We start from the raw sequence: 20,230 nt of genomic DNA, 5'->3' as shown, positions 1-20,230 counted from the left end.
ATTGACAGAAAGCACAGGAGGCCTCCTTGTATGACGAGGGCATCGGAAAGCTTGTACAAACCTACGACAAATATCTCAGTAGGAGTGGCGACTATGAAGGAACTAGCTAGAAGGTGTAGTTAACTGTTGCAAATAAAACATTTTTAATTTTTACCGTGGTTTCCATTTCGCGACCGACTCCACCTACTTTTCGAAGAGCCCCTGTATTTTCAAAGACTCACCCATAGTGACCAAACGCACCGCCTCGTTATTATTTTACCAGAAAAAATTATTACACCAGGAAAAAGAAATACACTATCCTTTACTCAACCTATCTTTGGCACAGAAACGGGTAAAATATGCTGCTATAAAAATTTTCGACAAATTACTAGATGAAATAAAATGTCTGACAGACGGAGGTAATAGCTTAAAAAATAAATTGAAATCATATCTCCTCGACAACTCCTTCTCTACCATGGATGAGTTCTTGAATAGGAATAAATAAATCTATAAATATAGTATATGCATTTTGTGCTATTTAAGGGATTGGGGTAAATAATAGAAATATTAATCTTTAATTCTGTATTGTAATATATATATATATATATATATATATATATATATATATATATATATATATATATATATATATATATATATATATATATATTAAAAAAATCTTGTTTCATATGTGCATTTCTTGTGCACTTGACACGTTCTACATCATAACGGCTATCGTACCATGCGATTGATCAATGGAACACGCAACTAACTAACTAACTGTTGTCTGTTTCACAATTCCGTAAATAATTTCCAGTAAGATACTAAATTTTAAACGTTATTTTTATTTACAGCATATCCTCACACTACCTCATTTATGTAAAAAGTTTCATTGTCTGTTTAATTCATTCTTTTGGGACCACATAAAAACTTAAGATTTTGCTCCCCCACAAGAACTTGTCGCCCTGGACGGTGACACGGTTCGGTCTCACCTAATGCCGGACCTGCAGCTATACGAGGGGTATTCATAGTGCGTTAATCAGCACCCCCAAAAAAGAAAGTCTAGCTGCGACCATGAAACTTGATAATGGTTCTAATCCTCTACATATTCAGGCTTTTACGCAACACTTTTTTTTAACGATGGGTGATTTGGGCAAAGACCTTGGTTGTATAACTCTGCAAATTTGGCTGTTCAAGAAAGATCGATCTCGAAAATTATCTCGTCTTCGTCCTGGAAACGTTTGCCGATCAATGTTTTTTTTTTCTTTTTTTTTCTTTTATTCCATCCGAGGAAGGAGGAAGAAGTCACTGGGAGCTATGTCAGGAGAATACGAGGTGGGGAGGTCATATTAAAACTGCCTGGAAGTTTCAGATCAGCTCCCATTCCGTTGCAGAGTGAAAATCAGGTCTGGAAAAAATCCCTCAGGGTGTGACTAACCCAGTTTCCGCAGTATTCTTTCTTCCAGGAGTGGAAGGTGTGGACGAGAAGCTGTGTGAGGTTTGGAAGATACTGGAGAAAGCAAAGCCGTGAGGGCGGGACGCGAGTCGTGCTCAGTCGGTTGCTTGCGTAGGGCGAAGGTCCCAGGTTAGAGTCCCGGTGGCGCACACAATTTTATTCTGCCACGAAGCTTCAAATTAGCACACATTCCGCAGCAGAGCGAAAATTCATCTATAATTAGTTTCTGTTTGTTTTCGCCTGTAACTCCTTTTTTATTGTGTTTATGAGGCAGGAACAAGGAAGCAGCCTGAGAGTCGGTTGAAACTTGCTGGCTAGCTGACGCATCAGATTGACAGTCGACAATTTGGTTCGCCGATATTATTCATGTCTGTCTCAGCTGCCTATTTCGTAAGCTGGCACTCGGAGCATTAATAGCAAGTAGATAATGCAGATCTGGATAATAAATTCGGATATTTTAATCAACAATTACGATGCCTATTTGTCAGGAAGTGTGAGTTAAAAAGGATAAGGTTCTACACGGTGAATGACGGGAAACATCGTTTTTTCAATTGTCAGTACTTTTTTATTTCTTTATAGAAAAACAGCTATAGTACTTGAAAAATTTTTTAATTACAGGTAATTTTTAAAGCGTATTACTATTTAAGATAATGCAAGACAGTTGATATCCTTTTTTCTTCAATGCAAGTTTCAAACATTTGCTGAAAATTCATAGAAAAGATATCTCACGATAAGTTTTTGTCATTTCTCGCTTGACTGACTTTTTAATTTCAACTAAGGTTGATTTTTGTGACTGTAAACATTTTATTTGAGGTATTCCCAAAGAGAGTGTAACTGCTCAAATTGGGGAATACTGAGGTCTGAGAGATATCGTCAAAATGTGAAAAAGACCGTTCTAGGTACATGCACTGAACCACTTCCGTTGACAATTGTGCAGTGTGTATAGTGTGTATCTTATTGGAAAATAACCCTTTAAATGTTGAGAAGACGTGAACGTTTGAGTTATTCATGTAAAGTAACTGCCTGCAGTGACCGTCACAGTAGCACCATTTTCACCTTTCGGGCTAATACTGCGAAAATGCTAACACTTTCTCACGAACTTTGGACGGAGAAGTTTTTTGCATGTTGTACAAGCAGAAACGTTGCTCATTGTCTTCCTCACTGAAAACGAAACGGATTTCGTGAGTGTGATGATTTCATGTTGTTCTGACAGCATTCATATTTGAATAACAATGCCCCCTCATTGTTTTTTAATTAGGCCTGTCTTAACAATACGTACCTCGTACGAATGAAATTTTAAGTCTTAATAAGCGAAAGTGTCCGCATTGAGTCAAGTACTAATCTTAATTCACCTGTGTGCCTTCATACAGATCGCGTTGGCGCCGTATCAGCCCCAACGTTACTATCTCAATGTTTCTGTGCGCCGCATCTTGTTGTTCTCAAACTGTACCCAACGTTCGTATTTCGGTTAGGAGCGACTTCTCGGAGCCCAAACCCGAAATGAACGTGAAAAAGACACAAATATACACTCTCTGATTAAACTATCCGGACACACCCATTTAATGCGAAGTTGATCTCTAGATCTCACACGAGGCGAGGAGTATTTGTAGAGAAACAGTAACAGGAGATTGCGTCGGTCAGAAGGAAGTAAGGAAAAGAAAATTAGCGTTTAACGTGGCGTCAGCATCGAGGTTGAAGACTTGACCACAAACTCAGAACATTTCAAGGACGGGGAAGGAAAGCGTTCGTGCCCTTTCAAAGTAGACACCTCGGCATTTGCCTGGAGCAGCTTAGAGAAATCACGGAAACTCTAAGTTGGATGGCCGGCCGCATATTAGAACCGTAGTACTTCCTGATATGTTAGCAACATACTATCAACCGCACCACCTCTATGGTGAGGGTCGGTAGGAGATATCAGTGGATTCGAAGTGGACTAGTGATTGGATGTGAACAGAATAAAATATCTATCAGGGATATTACAGCCCTTCTAAGGTTGCCGAAGCTGACTGTAAGTGATGTGGTCGTGAAGATGAAACGAGAAGTTACAACCACAGCTAAATCAACGTCAGCCAACCAACATATCCTGATGTATAGGGACCGTCGTGCATTGCGGAGGGTGGTTTAAAAAAAAAAATCGCGTGAAATCATCGGAAGGAATGACTCGTTAGTCCCATGCTGCTACCTGCAGTCCAGGCAGCACAATGATTGTGCGTAGGAGGTTAAGAGGAGCGGTGTACAACGGCCGAGCAGCCCCTCTTTAAGCCGCGCACGTCTGCAGTCAGCGCTATGCGACGCTTGAGGTGGTGCATACAGCGACGCCACTGGACAGTGGATGACCACAAACGAGCGATTTGGAGTGGTGCATCACGCTACACCTTGTGGCAGTCCGATGGAACGGTCTGGGTCTGGCAAATGCCAGTACAAAGTTAGCTGCCACCATGTCTAGTGCCAAGAATGAAGTTCAGTACGGGTGTGCTTACCGCGTTAGGATGTGGCTCCCTCATTGCGCTTGAGAAAACGCTAAATGACGAAGGGTATAAACACCTTACGGCACAGTATACTGCGCACTTAGGGGAACAGTTTGGATACGATGATTCTATTTATTAGAATGGCAGTGCACCCTGTCATAAAGAATGGTCTGTGGACGTTAACATTCCTGAAACAGGCTGGCCTGCCCAGAGACGCGACATGAACTCAGTGAACAGCTTTAGTATGACTTTAAGAAGGTCGACTTTCCTTCAGACCCCAACGCTCAGCATCACTGCCTTCCCTGTTTTCGGCTTCTGAGGATAAATAGCTACCATTCCTCCACAGACATTCGCAGACGTCATTAAAAGAGTCCCCGTTAGACTTCAAGCCCATATAAACCGTAAGGGTAGACACACCCTGTGTCAATGTCCACTATTAGTGTCCATTAACTCTTCAGAAGATAGTGTACGTCGCTCCGCTGTCCACAGCGCCTTATGTACTTAAATGACATTACATAGCGAGGCCAATGACCACTGGTTCACCACCCTAGGCACTGTATACTAGCTATTTTAGAAAGACCGATTCCCGTCACTGACTCCGTACACGTCAGTAATAGTGGGATATAACCAAGCACCGTTAGTATTTAAATCTGTAAGTCTAATCTAAATCAGCCGTTGACCCTGCAGTGTCGTTCAATACACTCACTAAGCATGATTTTTAAGCTTCTCGGCATAACAAAGCAAAGCACGCAGCGAATGAACTGAGGTCAGAGTTCCGGGAAAAGTAGTCTGTTTTTAGTATAGCGGGTAACAAAGCGTTTTTTGATGCCGTCTGGAGACTATGGAACGAATCGCGTTTTTCTGCCGAACAGTCACCTTTTCAGCGAGGTTCTTTTTGGAAGTTTTCTTTGATGTCCGATCGATAGACAGCGCTGCACCTTTCATCGACCTGTCATCGTCTACTCTGTACAAATCCTAAGAAATTGCGTTGGCGGGAAATGAAAGTAAATAGAAGCGCCTGAGGGGGGGGGGGGGGGGACGATGTTTAATGCGTTTCGCCGGCCGGTGTGGCCGTGCGGTTCTAGTCGCTTCAGTTTGGAACCGCGTGACCGCTACGGTCGCAGGTTCGAATCCTGCTTCGGGCATGAATGTGTGTGATGTCCTTAGGTTAGTTAGGTTTAAGTAGTTCTAAGTTCTAGGGGACTGATGACCACAGAGGTTAAGTCCCATAGTGCTCAGAGCTATTTGAACCATTTTAATGCGTTTCGCACTTTGTTAAAGAAAGTAATCCTTACAGTCGTAACATGCTGATTTACAAAATATCTCTGCGACATGCATTTTCAGCAATTTTTTCTGGATTGGTTAAGCTGCGCTAACAGAAGTTTCATTTTAAGGAATACTTCTTAGCCGTACTGTCTGGAAGGTAAAACTTTATCCTTAAGGTTCTTTAGAGCTGAAATATGGTGATGAAGGTGCTGTTTATTGTAGCATTGTATCCAATCTCTCATTTAAAACGTTATTAATTCGCTTTAACACAGTAAGAGCCGTAAAAATTGATATTTGTTGTAGAAGGCCATTTTCAGAATATTTTTTGATGAGTTGCATTCGTACAAGAACATCGTTCTTTTTTTTTTACTGTCATTGCTGTAATTTTAGCACCTAGGCACAATTATGTTTTCGGGCTACACACATTTACCCTCTTTTATTTGTTGCTATTGACAGTCAGGCATGGGTCCAGGCATGAGTTCTGGAGTGGGGGTTACCGATTGCTGCTGTCTACCCTCCAACCCCTCTCAAATATAACTCGCCGTCAGCCTCCCTTTTAATGTGCCACAGATGCTGAAGATCTAATAATAATCATAAAATATATAAAGTGTTTTTTTTACATAGGATGAGTTTTTTTATCCCGAGAGAAGGAAACATATCAAAAATTACGCACCGGATTAATAAACGGAAACACACGTGTTCAGTATTTGTTTACCTCTCACTCCTCATCCACGCTCCCCTCGCAAATCCCGAGGGGTCGGGCGGGGGACAAATTTGAAATCTTAAATAGGAAGATTCCATTTTTATTGTACATTCCGATTCTACGAAGAAAAATACGTAAATTTTGTATGTAATACGTTCTTTGTTGCTTGATACATAGCGCTGTAATCAACAAATAATACAATCGAGTTCCAAAACTGCGCTATCTCGAAAAAAGCAAAGATGAGTTGGATCAAGAACAAACACAGACAAGTATGACAAACGGCCCAGTGTTTTGCAATGTTGAACGTGCAGCAGTTTTGAAACATTCATTCATTATCTGACTCGATCTCACTGCGAGCACGTCGTCCGTCATTTCTTAAATACGTCCCTTCGTAACCTGACTGCGTTGTTAATTGGAATGCAGGCTAATACAATAGAAGAGAAAATTAAATTTATGGAGAAAGTGGCAGGAATGTCGATAATGCCGTAAACCTTTATGCTCAACGTTTTCCAAGCAGCGTGCGATCACGGACTTCTATTTGTCGAGTTATTCGGCAGTTCTCCACCGAGGGAACTGTATAGCCACGAAAAAGGAACCGTCGACAAACAGTTGCTGGAGAGAATAAAAAAATAGTGATATTATCTGCAGTGAATCATAGCCCTTGCATTAGGACTCGGCAATTAAATCGTGAATCCGGAATTAATCAGACTACTGTTCTCCTAATTTTGAGACGTAGAAGACTTAGTCCGTTTCATATTTCCCTCCATCAGTAACATTATGGCTATGACTTCCAGAATCGAGCAGCGTTTTGACAGAGGTCGTTTCATCAAATACAGAGACCTCAATTTCTTTGCTCATATATTGTTCTCTGACGAGTCGAATTCCACGAACCACCGTACGATTAATCGAAACAACATGCATTACTGGAATGTGGAAAACCCGCATTGGTTACACCAAACTGAACATTAGCGTCCGCAGGATGTAAATGTTTGGCATGAACTATTTTGTGACAAATTCATTGGTCCGTTCTTTATCGTTGGTGTCTTAAATGGTGATAAATATCTAACATTCTTGGAGGACGATCTTCCAGTATTGCTTGTAGACCTTCCCTTGGGCTTGAGATAAACAATGTGGCTTCAACACAGTGGTTGTCAGTAGCAACACGGGAAGTATTAGATCGCGTCCACACTTTTGTGTGGATCGAAAGACGCGTCCACTGTGTTGGCCTGCAAGGTCGCCAGATCTTACTTCGTATGACTTTTGTTTTTGGTGTTGTTCAAAAATGGTTCAAATGGCTCTGAGCACTATGGGACTTAACAGCTGAGGTCATCAGTCCCCTAGAACTCAGAACTTCTTAAACCTAAGGACATCACACACATCCATGCCGGAGGCAGGATTCGAACCTGCGACCGTAGCAGTAGCTCGGTTCCAGACTGAAGCGCCTAGAACCGCTCGGCCACTCCGGCCGGCTGGTGTTATTCGAAAAATCAAATTAATAACGAAGTGCCAACAACGTGCGATAACATGATTCAGTGTATCACCAATGCATGTCAAAAGATTACCTCTGAAACACTTCTCAGTTGTGTCAGATCATCCCATGTACGATTAAATAAATGCATTGCAGTGGGCAGCGACTCTTTTGAATAATTCTGTGAAACAATTCTTATAAACAAACACCCCTTTTGGGTGAGGTGAGAGGATGCACCTCAGATGAGCATACTGTTGATAAGAGATGAGAGTACACTCCTCAAACAAGCTTGATTCATAATACTGAACATGTCTGTTTTTTTGTGGGCCTATGCACTTGGCTCACGATAATACCGTTTTTGAAATCAGTTTTGTTTTTTGTCACTTACAGTGCAATCTCTCACGCAAACGAAGAAAGTGTTACATACAAAAGTAATGTTGAAACAAAGGAATTAAAGACATTACCTGCCAGTGGGCACTGATTTATATCAATGGCACAAGTTAAAAATTTGTACCAGACCAGCATTCTAACCCACGTTCCCTGTTTACGAGGTAGATACACTGATCATTACGCCCTCCAGGTATAAGGGTCATCACAACTGCATGGACTACCCTAGCACGCCTCCTGTCAGACCCACACTACCGATGGAGTCACCCTGGCTCATTAGCCAGGCCTCCTCTCACGGCATCTCTTTGATTACCCTAAGAGTTCGAGCTCGGAGGGCTTCTTCACTGTAGGGATCACTCTCTGGAATCCTTCATTGTATGGTTGAGGCATCAATTCTTTAGGTCATGTTCAAAAGAACAGACTGATGCTGCAGCCACTATGAACCAAAACACAGAGGAATTAAGGACATTAGCTGCCAGAGGGCATTGATTTGATTTTGAAAATTTGTGCCGGACCAGCATTCGAACCCAGGTCTCCCGCCTAACAGGCATATACGCTGACATCTACACCAACCACACAAAGTGGTCACAACAGCCGCATCAACTATCTTCTTGCATGCCTCCTGTCCAAAAATCCCTTCTGTGCAGATGCACGGCAGGCTCGAACTTTTAGGGTGATTGGCGAAATGGCACAGGTATCGAGACTAATGAGCAGGGGCACTACATCAGTAGTGCGTGGTATAAGTTGAGAATTAGGATCCGCTTAGTGTAGTTTGGCCAGTTATGGTGACCACTGTGTCCGGATGGCATAGTGGTAAGCGATCTACCTAGTAAGCACAAGACCTGGGGTCGAATCCTGGTCTGCCACAATTTTTGGACTTGCCCCATTGACATACGCAAATGCCCACTTGCAGCTAATGTCTTTAATTTTTTACATATTGATATGTAGCGGCTGCGGGATCAAAATGATGTCTCTTTTTTTTGGGTATGTCTGAAAGAACAGACACCACAAATATGAAAAATTATGTAGTTTTCCCCATAGAAGTCCAATCCACAGTAAAAATAGGATGTTCCTATTTAATGTTTCAAAGTTTCTCCCCCATGTCCCCCACTGGGGGTGAGATGGAGGGTGTCAACATTGGTATCGCTGAATAAAATTTTTAAATATATTGAACACGTACTTTTCCGTTTTTCAGTCCGATGCGTAGTTTTCGAGATATTTCGTTCTCTCGGGTTAAAAAAACTCATGTATTACGATAATTTATTTGCATCAGTGCTCATTACATTGCTTTAGCATGATTTAGAAAAAAACTGCAGTTCAGCAGATAGATCATTTGAAAGCATTCTTCCAAGAAGTTGAAAGAATATATACCATACAACTGATTTAAGAATTTTAAACGGTACACGCCTTTATAAATTTGAGAATGTCATAATTTGCTCTATGTGTACACTCATAATTATTGCTTAGCACAACGATTGTGAGCTCAGGTCCGCAGACTACGGTAATGTGACATTGTAACAAGGAGAACGCTATTTACTTCAGCCTTTTGCGCCTACTTTCCGAAAATTTAGTGTTAACGGATTGCCTTAGTCAGTTTCCTACGAATTTGTGACTCTACAAGTGGGCACACGGGCTGAGTCGGATTCCACATTGGTTCCAGGTGGTACACCTTTACCTGCCTTGAAAGTTTACGGCAGGCAGTCATCTATGTGTGAGAGCCCTAAAATAAGTAAATAAAACACTGTATTAAAGTAGCTTCTAATTTTCGAGTTTTCTTGTAGTTTTAGATTAATCTAAGGAAGAGCAAAGTAAAATCAACATACTTTCATAGCCTTTGTGGACTTAGGATAACCTTCAACGATGTACGAGTAACATATGATTAAATTTTTGAATGTTTGCCCGCAGGAGGGGTAAAGTATACAACCTGATGAGTGATTTCCATCATTCTCAAAAATCATGTGGGAATAATAAAAGTGGAATACTGGGAAGCTTATGTTTCTTATCAGCTACATGTCTGCAGTTCATTTCTAATTGCATGCTACTCCAATTGCGTGTTATACCAAACAATCGGCATGTTGCACTATTAAAGAAACATTTGAGAGAACTAAGTATATCATCACTTAATTATCTGTTGTATCGCTGGTCTCCACACAAGTTCGTTGTAGGGAGATGATTTACTGTGTCCATTGCAGTCCATCTTGATATTTGTATGCTGCAAGTGGAACTTGTGATTTTTTTATTTTTGTCAGATACATTATTTATTTTTCATTACAAAGCATTTCTTTTGATTGTAGATCTAAACGTGATAGCTGACTCAGATTAACTCCAGGCTTTATTGTACTGTTAGACAGAGAATCGCCAAATTTGCAGTTATCAGTAGAGAATAAATAAAATACAGAGTTATGTGCGGCTGTTAGTCTCATTTCATTACCCCAGTAAGAAAAATTTTGTTCCGGGTACTCATTTTCTAGCAAATAGCATCTCCAAAGATACGAATGATAGTCGTTGACTGGTTTGCTAAGTATGGAGATCTTTGAATCGACTGGCGGTCAGAAATAGCAATATATTTGGCAGTTCTTTATGCGCCTGTGAGAAGATGCCGTTATGAGAAAGAAAAGCACATTTGGTTGGGAGTCTGTTGCAGTGAGGACGGAGGTGGAAGGACTGCGGGGCTGACGACCTTGCATGCGGTTTTCCTTCGGTCTATGCTTTCTGCGTGAAATGTTTTGCTGCAGTTAATTTTTGCTGTCATACGTAAGTGGGTTCTTTCCTTAGGAGGCTTCTCGCAAATCTCTCTTTACGTATTATCTGATCTCAATTGCAGTTTAATGTGGAAAAGGGATTTGCAGATTCCGTGAGCGAGTTTACACTAGGCAGCCACTTGAGCGTGTGCACCTTTTCTCTATTTACCCATCCGCATCTACATCATGCCTAACCAAACTGTTTCAGATGGAGATGCGAAAAATAACTCTTGTTTGCAGACGGTATTTTATGTCAACGGCTTGTAGATTTTGCGGCAGGATGCTTAGTGATATTCTCTTGTTTAGTGTGGTCAGCGACCACGTGAATGGTAAGCTTGTGTGTCCTTTTTATAGCACCCTCTGTATTAGCTTTGTATGTGTGGTAGGAGATTTGCAGCTGACGCGAGTTTCTTAATGTTTTCCTTCTCATTTCTCTCCAAGAGAATGTATTTTCATTTCATCCACTGAATTTTCGACACCGGACTCATATGTTGTAAAATAATTATTGCAGTAGCTAGTTGATGAGAGCACCATCAGTGCTCTCGGGTTTAAATAACTGAGTAAATACACTGAAGTGTGAAAATTAGTTTGTGTCTCAAAAGTGAGTTCCGCAGGAATGTAGCAAGATTTCCTCTCTCACGGCTATACAAAATCATAAAGCTTTGGCTAGGGAACAGTAAAAAGGTCTGCACACGCAAGAAGCTAGATTATGATCTGTCTGGTTCCATTTATGGCCAATCTACCGAGTCAGTCGAAATGTCTGCTATCATCTTCGCCATCTGAGAGTCCTCATTGGCGCTTTGACGTGGCAGTCACCTGGCTTCTCACTGCCTCTTTATGTTGTCTCGTCTAGTCCTCGTGAGACAGACCAATGAGCCAGCGACACACATTCGACTATCCAACAAATATTTGTAATGGGCAATGCCACTTCACTTAGGCACCAAAAGAATAATTAACGTGTCGTACTCAGGCCAGATGCCCTGAGAAATACCAGATCATTTTTTTTTACTTTCTTTGTTTAATCGAAGATAGAAATCAGATGTTTCAACTTGCGAGGTTCCGTTGCTAGCAGCTTTTTCTTCGTGTAATATATTCTCAAACCCATAAAATTTATCACTCTTGGTTTACCTTCTTTGGTCTGGCACCCAGTAATCATTAAAAGGGCTAATTGGGCAGGAGGATCACTACATAAATTGGATCACAGCATAGGGCCTGCAAACAATCACTGTATAACTGATGCGTAATGTGACGCCTGAAAACAAAAGCACCACAGTATTGAAAGTATTGTAAAAGTTAGACTAGTCATGGTCCGTGAAGATTCGATCATGCACAACTTATTACTGCTGAATCGATTGCTTGAAGAAGGGAACAAGCGCCAAAAAATCGATTTTTTTTTACAGTGTGTATGTAGATGCGTGTTGTGAGCTGTAAAAAGTGAACGAAAACTACTCATGTGTCGGCGTAATCGGAATTGGAAGTTTTCATTAGTTTGAAGAAGAGACCATACTCTAGTGTCAAGTTTGTGATACCACTTTTTCTAAATTAACTGGATAACCGACCGCTCCGCAGATGGAACGACGCAACATAGTAAGAAAGTTATGTAAACGTAATTTTTGACTCTTCAAATGTGAACTAATGTCTGTTGAAACGAATGATTCCAGTTTCTTTAGCAAGGGATCTTGTCTCCCCTACTCTTTTTTATTTTTACTTAGCTTCCGATGTAGACGCACACTTTGATAGAAAGCGTGATACTTTCAATGTCAGCATATTTTATGTTAGTATGTCAGTTAAACTCTGAAACGTTCTTATTTACAGTGAATCACTGTACGAGGTGTGGCTAGAAAAAAACCGGACTAGTACTGGTGAAACAATAAAACGAATGCAATAAGGCTGAAAGTCGCGTGGCCTGTCACGTCACTCTCGCTCCGCCTACTGCTCGAGTTTCATCTGCCTCCTGCACTCAGTCTGCCCGTGGCGTCTGTTTTAAGTAGTTGACGTTTTGTCTGTGCGTCGGAAAATGTTAAGTGTACAGAAAGAACAGCGTGTTAACATCAAATTTTGTTTCAAACTAGGAAAATCTGCAAGTGAAACGTTTGTAATGTTACAACAAGTGTACGGCGATGATTGTTTATCGCCAACACAAGTGTTTGAGTGGTTTAAACGATTTAAAGATGGCCGCGAAGACACCAGTGATGACACTCGCACTGGCAGACCATTGTCAGCAAAAACTGATGCAAACATTGAAAAAATCGGTAAACTTGTTCGACAAGATCGCCGTTTAACAATCAGAGCAGTGTCTGAGTTAACAGGAGTTGACAAGGAAAGTGTTAGGCAGATTCTTCATGAAAGTTTCAACATGAACAAAGTGTGTTCAAAAATGGTTCCAAAGTGTCTCACAATTGAACAGAAGGAACACCGAAGAATAATTTGTTCTGACATCCTGGAAAACATTGAAAGTGATCCCACCTTCTTACAAAATGTTATTACTTGCGATGAATCGTGGGTTTTTACTTACGATCCCGAAACTAGACGCCAATCGATTCATTGGAAAACTCCTGGTTCTCCACGACAAAAAAAAGCACGAATGTCAAAATCGAAATTCAAGGCAATGATGATTGTTTTTTTTTGACATCAAAGGGATTGTGCACATTGATTGGGTACCAGCGGGACGAACAGTGAATCAGTATTACTACATTAGCGTCCTGGCTACCCTACGTGAGCGAGTACGGAGAAAACGGAACGATTTGTGGAGAAAAAGGTCATGGATCCTTCACCAAGACAATGCCCCAGCTCACAGTGCGTTGTCAGTGAAGACGTTTTTGGCAAAACACAACATTCCCATCTTAGATCATCCACCCTACTCACCTGATTCGGCCCCCTGTGACTTTTTTCTTTTCCCTAAAGTCAAGTCAGCTTTGAAAGGAACTAGATTTGAGACTGTTGAAGCAGTAAAAGAAAAAGCGACGGAAGTAATGTATAGACTTACCGAAAATGATCTGCAGCATTGCTATGAACAGTGGAAAATTCGTATGGAGCGGTGTAGATACCGAGGAGGAGAATACATTGAAGGAGATAACATGAAATTGTAAATAATTGTAAATAAATGTTTTTTCCAGCATCAGTCCTGTTTTTTTCTAGCCGCACCTCGTATCTACCTTGTCCTCAACAGCGTTTATGTGTTTCAGCGGAGATGATGCAATTAATTGGCCGTCGTAGTAGCAGCCAAATGCAAATTTCCGTGATGAATAATAGAACCTGGTTTCATTATCTTTTCTTGATTTACGAAGTCCGATTACAGTTTGTTGTACGCATTATTAAGCGCACTGGTATCGGATATTCAAACCTTTATTACCGAAACACTGTCTAGCATCACCCTCTTAATGACTGACCAACAACGCCAATTTTAAAGTAAAACTTTTGTTGATTTCTTTTTCTTTTTTAGAACGCCTCGTCTTCCCTTATAATATTCCTGATCTCATCAATTTCCATTAGTAAGTATTTTTAATGATTTATTCCGAACCGGAGCAAAAATATTATAGGTTTGTCCATCCTCAACCCTGTTGTCTCTCTGACAGCTGGTGTTCTTATCTGCTCTTCAGTTATTAAAACCTCGTGTTTGCAGTTCGTCAAAAGATTGTTTTGTGTTTAATTCTGACGTCAGAGTTTAGATGTTCCTCATTAACGGAAAATAATTAATAGTTATTCATATAGTAACTACTGAAAAGCGTGTTAGTTTGCCAACAACGACAGGAGCGAAATTCCTGGAAAACTCCGTATTTTCGATTTCCAAGTACAAGCAGTTAGCATGTTTCTTACCTAAATTTTATTTCACCACATCTGAGTTCTTTGGTGGTGTGCTGAAGAACACTTTCTTGCTGCAAAAGAATAACGCAGGAGTGACGCACATTCCAACAGCAATAGCGGACAATCCAAAAATTCCTGTAGAGGAAGAGGAAGGAAGTACGCAAGATAATTACATACATTCCATGTGAGTACAGAGTATTTTAATAGGAGGTGTCGGTGAGACCAACAACAGCTACTGCAGAGAATGGTAAAAGTAAAGGACAATAACGACTTTCAGAATACATTTCACAGATAATGGTTTCAAAACCTTTGAGTAGTACAGCCTTTATATGTTGTATTATGAATGTTTTGTGAAAATATAGTCATTTCTAATGTTGCAAAAACAATATTAACCCCTAATTAGTGATCAGTCTCAAGGAGGGGAGAAATCATCGGTTTTTAATATTGTGATGTGTCCTTCGGGGCAACTTAGTTCATCTTTTCAAGGTATTGAGATAGGAGGTTAATGTAAATAATATCATATAAGTACCTGCTTAAGACAAAATTAAAAATAATAACAGAAGAAGGTCTTTTGTATTTCCTCAAAGAAGAAGGTTTTGGATTCTTTCCCTTCTTCAAACTACCGATTCGAGCAGAAATGAACAAAACTCTGTTTACGTGTTATCATTGCTTCCGAATGGTCCTTTCTCAATTTTCACTTGTGTACAGTCTCAGTAGCTAAATTCTCGGTTGTGAAAAGGTGCTCTGAAAAGCAAACGAGAAAGAGCAGTCTGGGTTGTAATTTCGCTGCCCCGGGATGTACTGCGCTTGTAGACACTTGCGCCGTCCGTGGCAGGAAACGTTGCGGATGCTACCTCAGCTTGTAATTGCCTGCGCTTTCGTGTCTGTTCCTGCAGCTTTACGACCCAGATAGCGGGTGCATAAACATCTAGAGACTCTGTTTCTTATCTTCACTCCCTGTTCAGCTGCTTGAGCAAGATGTTCCTTCTACATCTCACACTCACGTTTCTGTGCTTTCTCATCCCGCCTGACGTTCTGTATCTTTCGTTTATGTTCATTATTTCTTATCCTGTTCTCCTCGAAGCAAGCAATACTATTTGGTTGGTCCGTAAGTTCGTAGCTTGTCTCCATGAGTTTAATAAACACAACATATACACATAACGGAGACTGTAGTCATCAATAGTACGTTTCTCAAAAAGAATCATCCCATTTGGCACGTCTATATTTCTGAAGCTAATTAACATATACAATGAATTTTATTTTTTGATGGACTGGAAACTACAAAGTTTTTTTTTCATACATTTTCATAGGTGTTCAATATGCCCTACTTGTGATGCAATGCGGTATTCAAATTGTTCCCACACTGCAGAGAGCATGTCTTGAGTTACAGCTTCCACAGCTGCTGTTAGGCAATGTCTCAGTTCATTCATTGTTGTTGGTAACTAAGAGTCCTTTATACTCATAAATCCTCACAAGAAATAATCACATACAGTGAGGTCCGGTGACCTTGGAGGCCAGTAATGTAAGGCTGAATCATTTGGTCCAGTGCGACCGATCCATCGATCAGTAATGCTTTGATTTAAAAATTCCCGCACTTCCAGATGGCAGTTGGCGGTGCCCCGTCCTGTTGGTAAGTGAAGTCGTTCTAATCAGTCTCCAACTGTGCGAAGAGAAAGTTCTCGAGCATATCAAGATACGTTCTTGGCAAAGAGAAATGGACCATACGCCTTTTCCCGTGAAACTGCACGAAACACATTAAATTTTGGGGAGAGTCCCTCTCATGTTGTACAACTTCATGTGGTTGTTCCATACCCCACATTCTCACATTATGACGATTCACCTTTCCATTTAAGTGGAATGTTGTCTCGTCACTAAACACTAAGCGTGGAAGAAAACAGTCATCCTCCATCATGCCAATTACGAAATTACAGAACTCAACACGTTGTTGTTTGTCTCCTCCCGAAGAGCTTGCAGTAGCTGAATTTTGTATGGTTTCATGTGTAAACAACGATCCAACACACGCCAGACGGGAATCGGGGGCATGTTGAGCTGTCGAGCTGCACGGCGAACTGATTTCTGCGGACTCCTTGGGAAAATTTGTCTGTGTCAGATACCTGGGGACCGCCCGGCGATTTACCTTTACACAAACAACCGTTTCGTCGGAATTGTTCATGCCGTCACCTAATGCTCTGTGATGTAGGAGGATCCACACTATACTTAGTACTGTAAGAGGTCCGAGCAGATGTAATTTCGATGTATTGCTCATGCGCTGCCTGCGATATGCAAGGTCTCTGACCAGAGAGCAGTGTTGACTGCAGTAGGAACTGTGTAGCTGTAGCAGTAAGTTGTTGCTAGTCTGGAGTCTGCCCTGGTCTGGTCTGGTGTATCGTGTTGGCTGGCCCGGTCGCGGTGCAGCGATGCCGGAGCCTGAGTATTAATGTATAAGGTAAAAAAAAGCAGCCTCGCGCATATGTAGTAATGTTATCTCAAGTCCCATGTAAATGTTTTTAAAAATCTCCTAATAATAATCTTCCTCATAAAAAGTAACTTTTAACAACCATTCATTTCAATTTAAAGAATTTACTAATTTCTACCATTCATGATCATCCCGATTATTGCAATAGAAAAATCAGTTGCTTCCTTTCATATATGACAGATAGGTCGGCCAGCATTGCACAGAGCTGTGCCGGAAAAATTTATTGTAAGAGCAGATATATCCGGAGACTTCATTGAGGTAAGAATTTTTCCTTTTTTTATTCGGAATGATCTTTCAGGGCCATGACGCAGCACTGCTGTCGTCCAAAATTTATCAGGTTAAATTCACAGTGAATTATTGAAAAGTCATAAGTGAGCGACAATTTAATTGAGAGGTTAGTTACATTGTTTTATTACCAGGTTACTGAATTTATTTTTTTATTGGGACGTTATACTGATTGTGAATGGCTTCATTATAATTTTTACTGTTGAGAGGTTTAGGAATTTTTCTGTTTTGAGGTTACGCTAAATGTGAATGAATTTTGAGCTTAGATTAAATGAGAAAGAATTTTGTAGGGAGGTTACAAATGAGAAAGAATTTTGTGGGGAGGTTAAATGTGAATGAATTTTTGTGGGGAGGTTACACTAAATTAGAATCATACTATTATTATTTATTTAAATTTTTGTGGGGAGGTTACAGTACGAATGTCACGATGAACCGTTATTACTGACCCACACTGTGCAAAACGTAGAACACAAAACGCTTTCTGTTGTCCCGACACCATTTTTACTAGACCTAAATTGGGCGCACACTGCTGCTAACAAGCGGGAACCATGTAAAACTCGATAGTTTGCTCTTTCCAAGAGTACGTTGTTCACGTACATATCTCAAATAATATAATAGTTGTAATTTTTTTAATCTCATGATTTTTGATACACCCTGTATACTCTCCTTCTCAATTGACAACAGTATGTTAACTCTGGGGTAATTTTTAGTTTTCATGACAGTAGAAATCATGTTGTTTTGAAGCGAAAAACTCGTCGAGTCATGTACAGCCCGCATTTTTATCGAGAAATGAAGTTCCTTGAAGGTTGTTCGATAGAGAGCGGAAAAGGTGAAAATGTGAGTGTGCAAGTTTGAATGATATCGGACCCTTGATACGCCTAGATACGACTCTGACAGGTGACACGTACGTAAGCATCCTCTCTGGTCACCTGCATCCACTCTTATCCATTGCGCACCTCGACGGACTTGGACAATTCCAGCAGGACAATGCAATACCCCACACGTTCAGAATTGTTACAGAGTGGCTCCAGGAACACTCTTCTTAGTTAAAATACTTCCGCTGGTCACCAAACTCCTAAGACATGAACATTATTGAGCATATCTGGGATGCCTTGCAACGTGCTGTTCAGAAGACATCTCGACCCCATCGTACTCTTACGGATTTATGGACAGCCCTGCAGGATTTATGGTGTCAATTCCACCCAGCACTACTTCAGACATTTGTCGAGTCAATGCCACGGCGTGTCGTGGCACTTCTGCGTGCTCGCGGGGGCGGTACACGATAGTAGGCGGGTGTGCCAATGTATTTGGCTCTTCATTGTATTATGAACTGGAAAAATATTCACAGGACCATCATTACAAAACCAGCCGCAAGGACGCTATGTCTCACTGGCGTTCTGATAAACGAGAGTGAATTCTTTCTGGACTTATGGTGGCCATTAAGGGGAAAACTGAGTTAAGGGCAAGTAGAGGACAAAATCCTATATGGTCGACATTACTAATTATTTGATTTCATTTAGTCTTTTAATGCAAGGAGAGAATAATCCGGTAACAGATGTGGCAGACAAGATTGAGCCTATCAAACAAAATTTAATCCTTTCAGCCTTCTTTACCGATGAAGCAACTTTTTCCAGGGCTAGCATCATTAACCTGCATAATCGTCATCATTCGGCTACAGACAATCCTCGGGGAATAGTTGAGGCGTCTCATCAGAATCGGTTCAGCATCAATGTAAGGGCAGTGGTTCTTGGCGATCACACACTTGGACCGGTTACTATGCCTCGAAGGAGGAAAGCACCTGGACTTCCTGCGGAATACTCTGCCTGGGCTGCTTGAGAATGTGTCTTTGGCAATACGACGGGTTATTTCCTTTCTGCATGACGGAGTACTACTCCACAGCCGCATTATAGTTCATCGACACCTCAGCAACATCTTCTCCAGTCATTGGATAGGACACAGAGGCCCTGTAGCATGGCCTGCTAGATCACCGGACTTAAACCGCCTGTGTTTTTACCTCTTGGGAGATCTGCAAAGCATTGTGTATGCTGGATTGGTAACTGATGTACAGACCACTCAGCAGCATGTTCACGACACCTGTGACGTTCCTCGGAGAGAGGCCGAAACGTGCAAAAGAGTGCACCAATCCATGATGCGACGTGTGAACGCGTGCATTCCGTCCCATGGAGGTTACTTTGAACAACTGTTGTGACGTGAATGCGATGCAGCCCTGTGCTGTGTTCTGGGCCGATTTGTTGTTGTTGTACGCACACCGTCCATTTACGGAGACATGTTCGTGGGAACTTCTTTTCTCCATTTCCAGTGATGAATTCGTCCCTGCAGTTTGGCGGTTTTATTAACGTTCACCCTGTATTTAGCCTATACTGATTCCACTTACTGTAACAGGGTGCAAAAATGAAACGGTTTCTCCATTTAAAGCTGTAATAGACTATCTGCCAGAACTTCAATAATTTCTAAGATTTACAGTAAGCCACATTTTTGTCCTTACTAGCTACAGGATGTTAAACGAAACCCTCCTAGGACGATATCCAGTAAGGAAGAATTCCATCTCAACATCATCAGTGAAAGTACCCTGTAGCATGGCCTGCTAGATCACCGGACTTAAACCGCCTGTGTTTTTACCTCTTGGGAGATCTGCAAAGCATTGTGTATGCTGGATTGGTAACTGATGTACAGACCACTCAGCAGCATGTTCACGACACCTGTGACGTTCCTCGGAGAGAGGCCGAAACGTGCAAAAGAGTGCACCAATCCATGATGCGACGTGTGAACGCGTGCATTCCGTCCCATGGAGGTTACTTTGAACAACTGTTGTGACGTGAATGCGATGCAGCCCTGTGCTGTGTTCTGGGCCGATTTGTTGTTGTTGTACGCACACCGTCCATTTACGGAGACATGTTCGTGGGAACTTCTTTTCTCCATTTCCAGTGATGAATTCGTCCCTGCAGTTTGGCGGTTTTATTAACGTTCACCCTGTATTTAGCCTATACTGATTCCACTTACTGTAACAGGGTGCAAAAATGAAACGGTTTCTCCATTTAAAGCTGTAATAGACTATCTGCCAGAACTTCAATAATTTCTAAGATTTACAGTAAGCCACATTTTTGTCCTTACTAGCTACAGGATGTTGAACGAAACCCTCCTAGGACGATATCCAGTAAGGAAGAATTCCATCTCAA

The sequence above is a fragment of the Schistocerca serialis genome, chromosome 1 (assembly GCF_023864345.2).
Source record: "Schistocerca serialis cubense isolate TAMUIC-IGC-003099 chromosome 1, iqSchSeri2.2, whole genome shotgun sequence".
In the NCBI taxonomy this organism is placed as follows: domain Eukaryota; kingdom Metazoa; phylum Arthropoda; class Insecta; order Orthoptera; family Acrididae; genus Schistocerca; species Schistocerca serialis.
Note: the sequence above shows the minus strand (reverse complement) of the source record.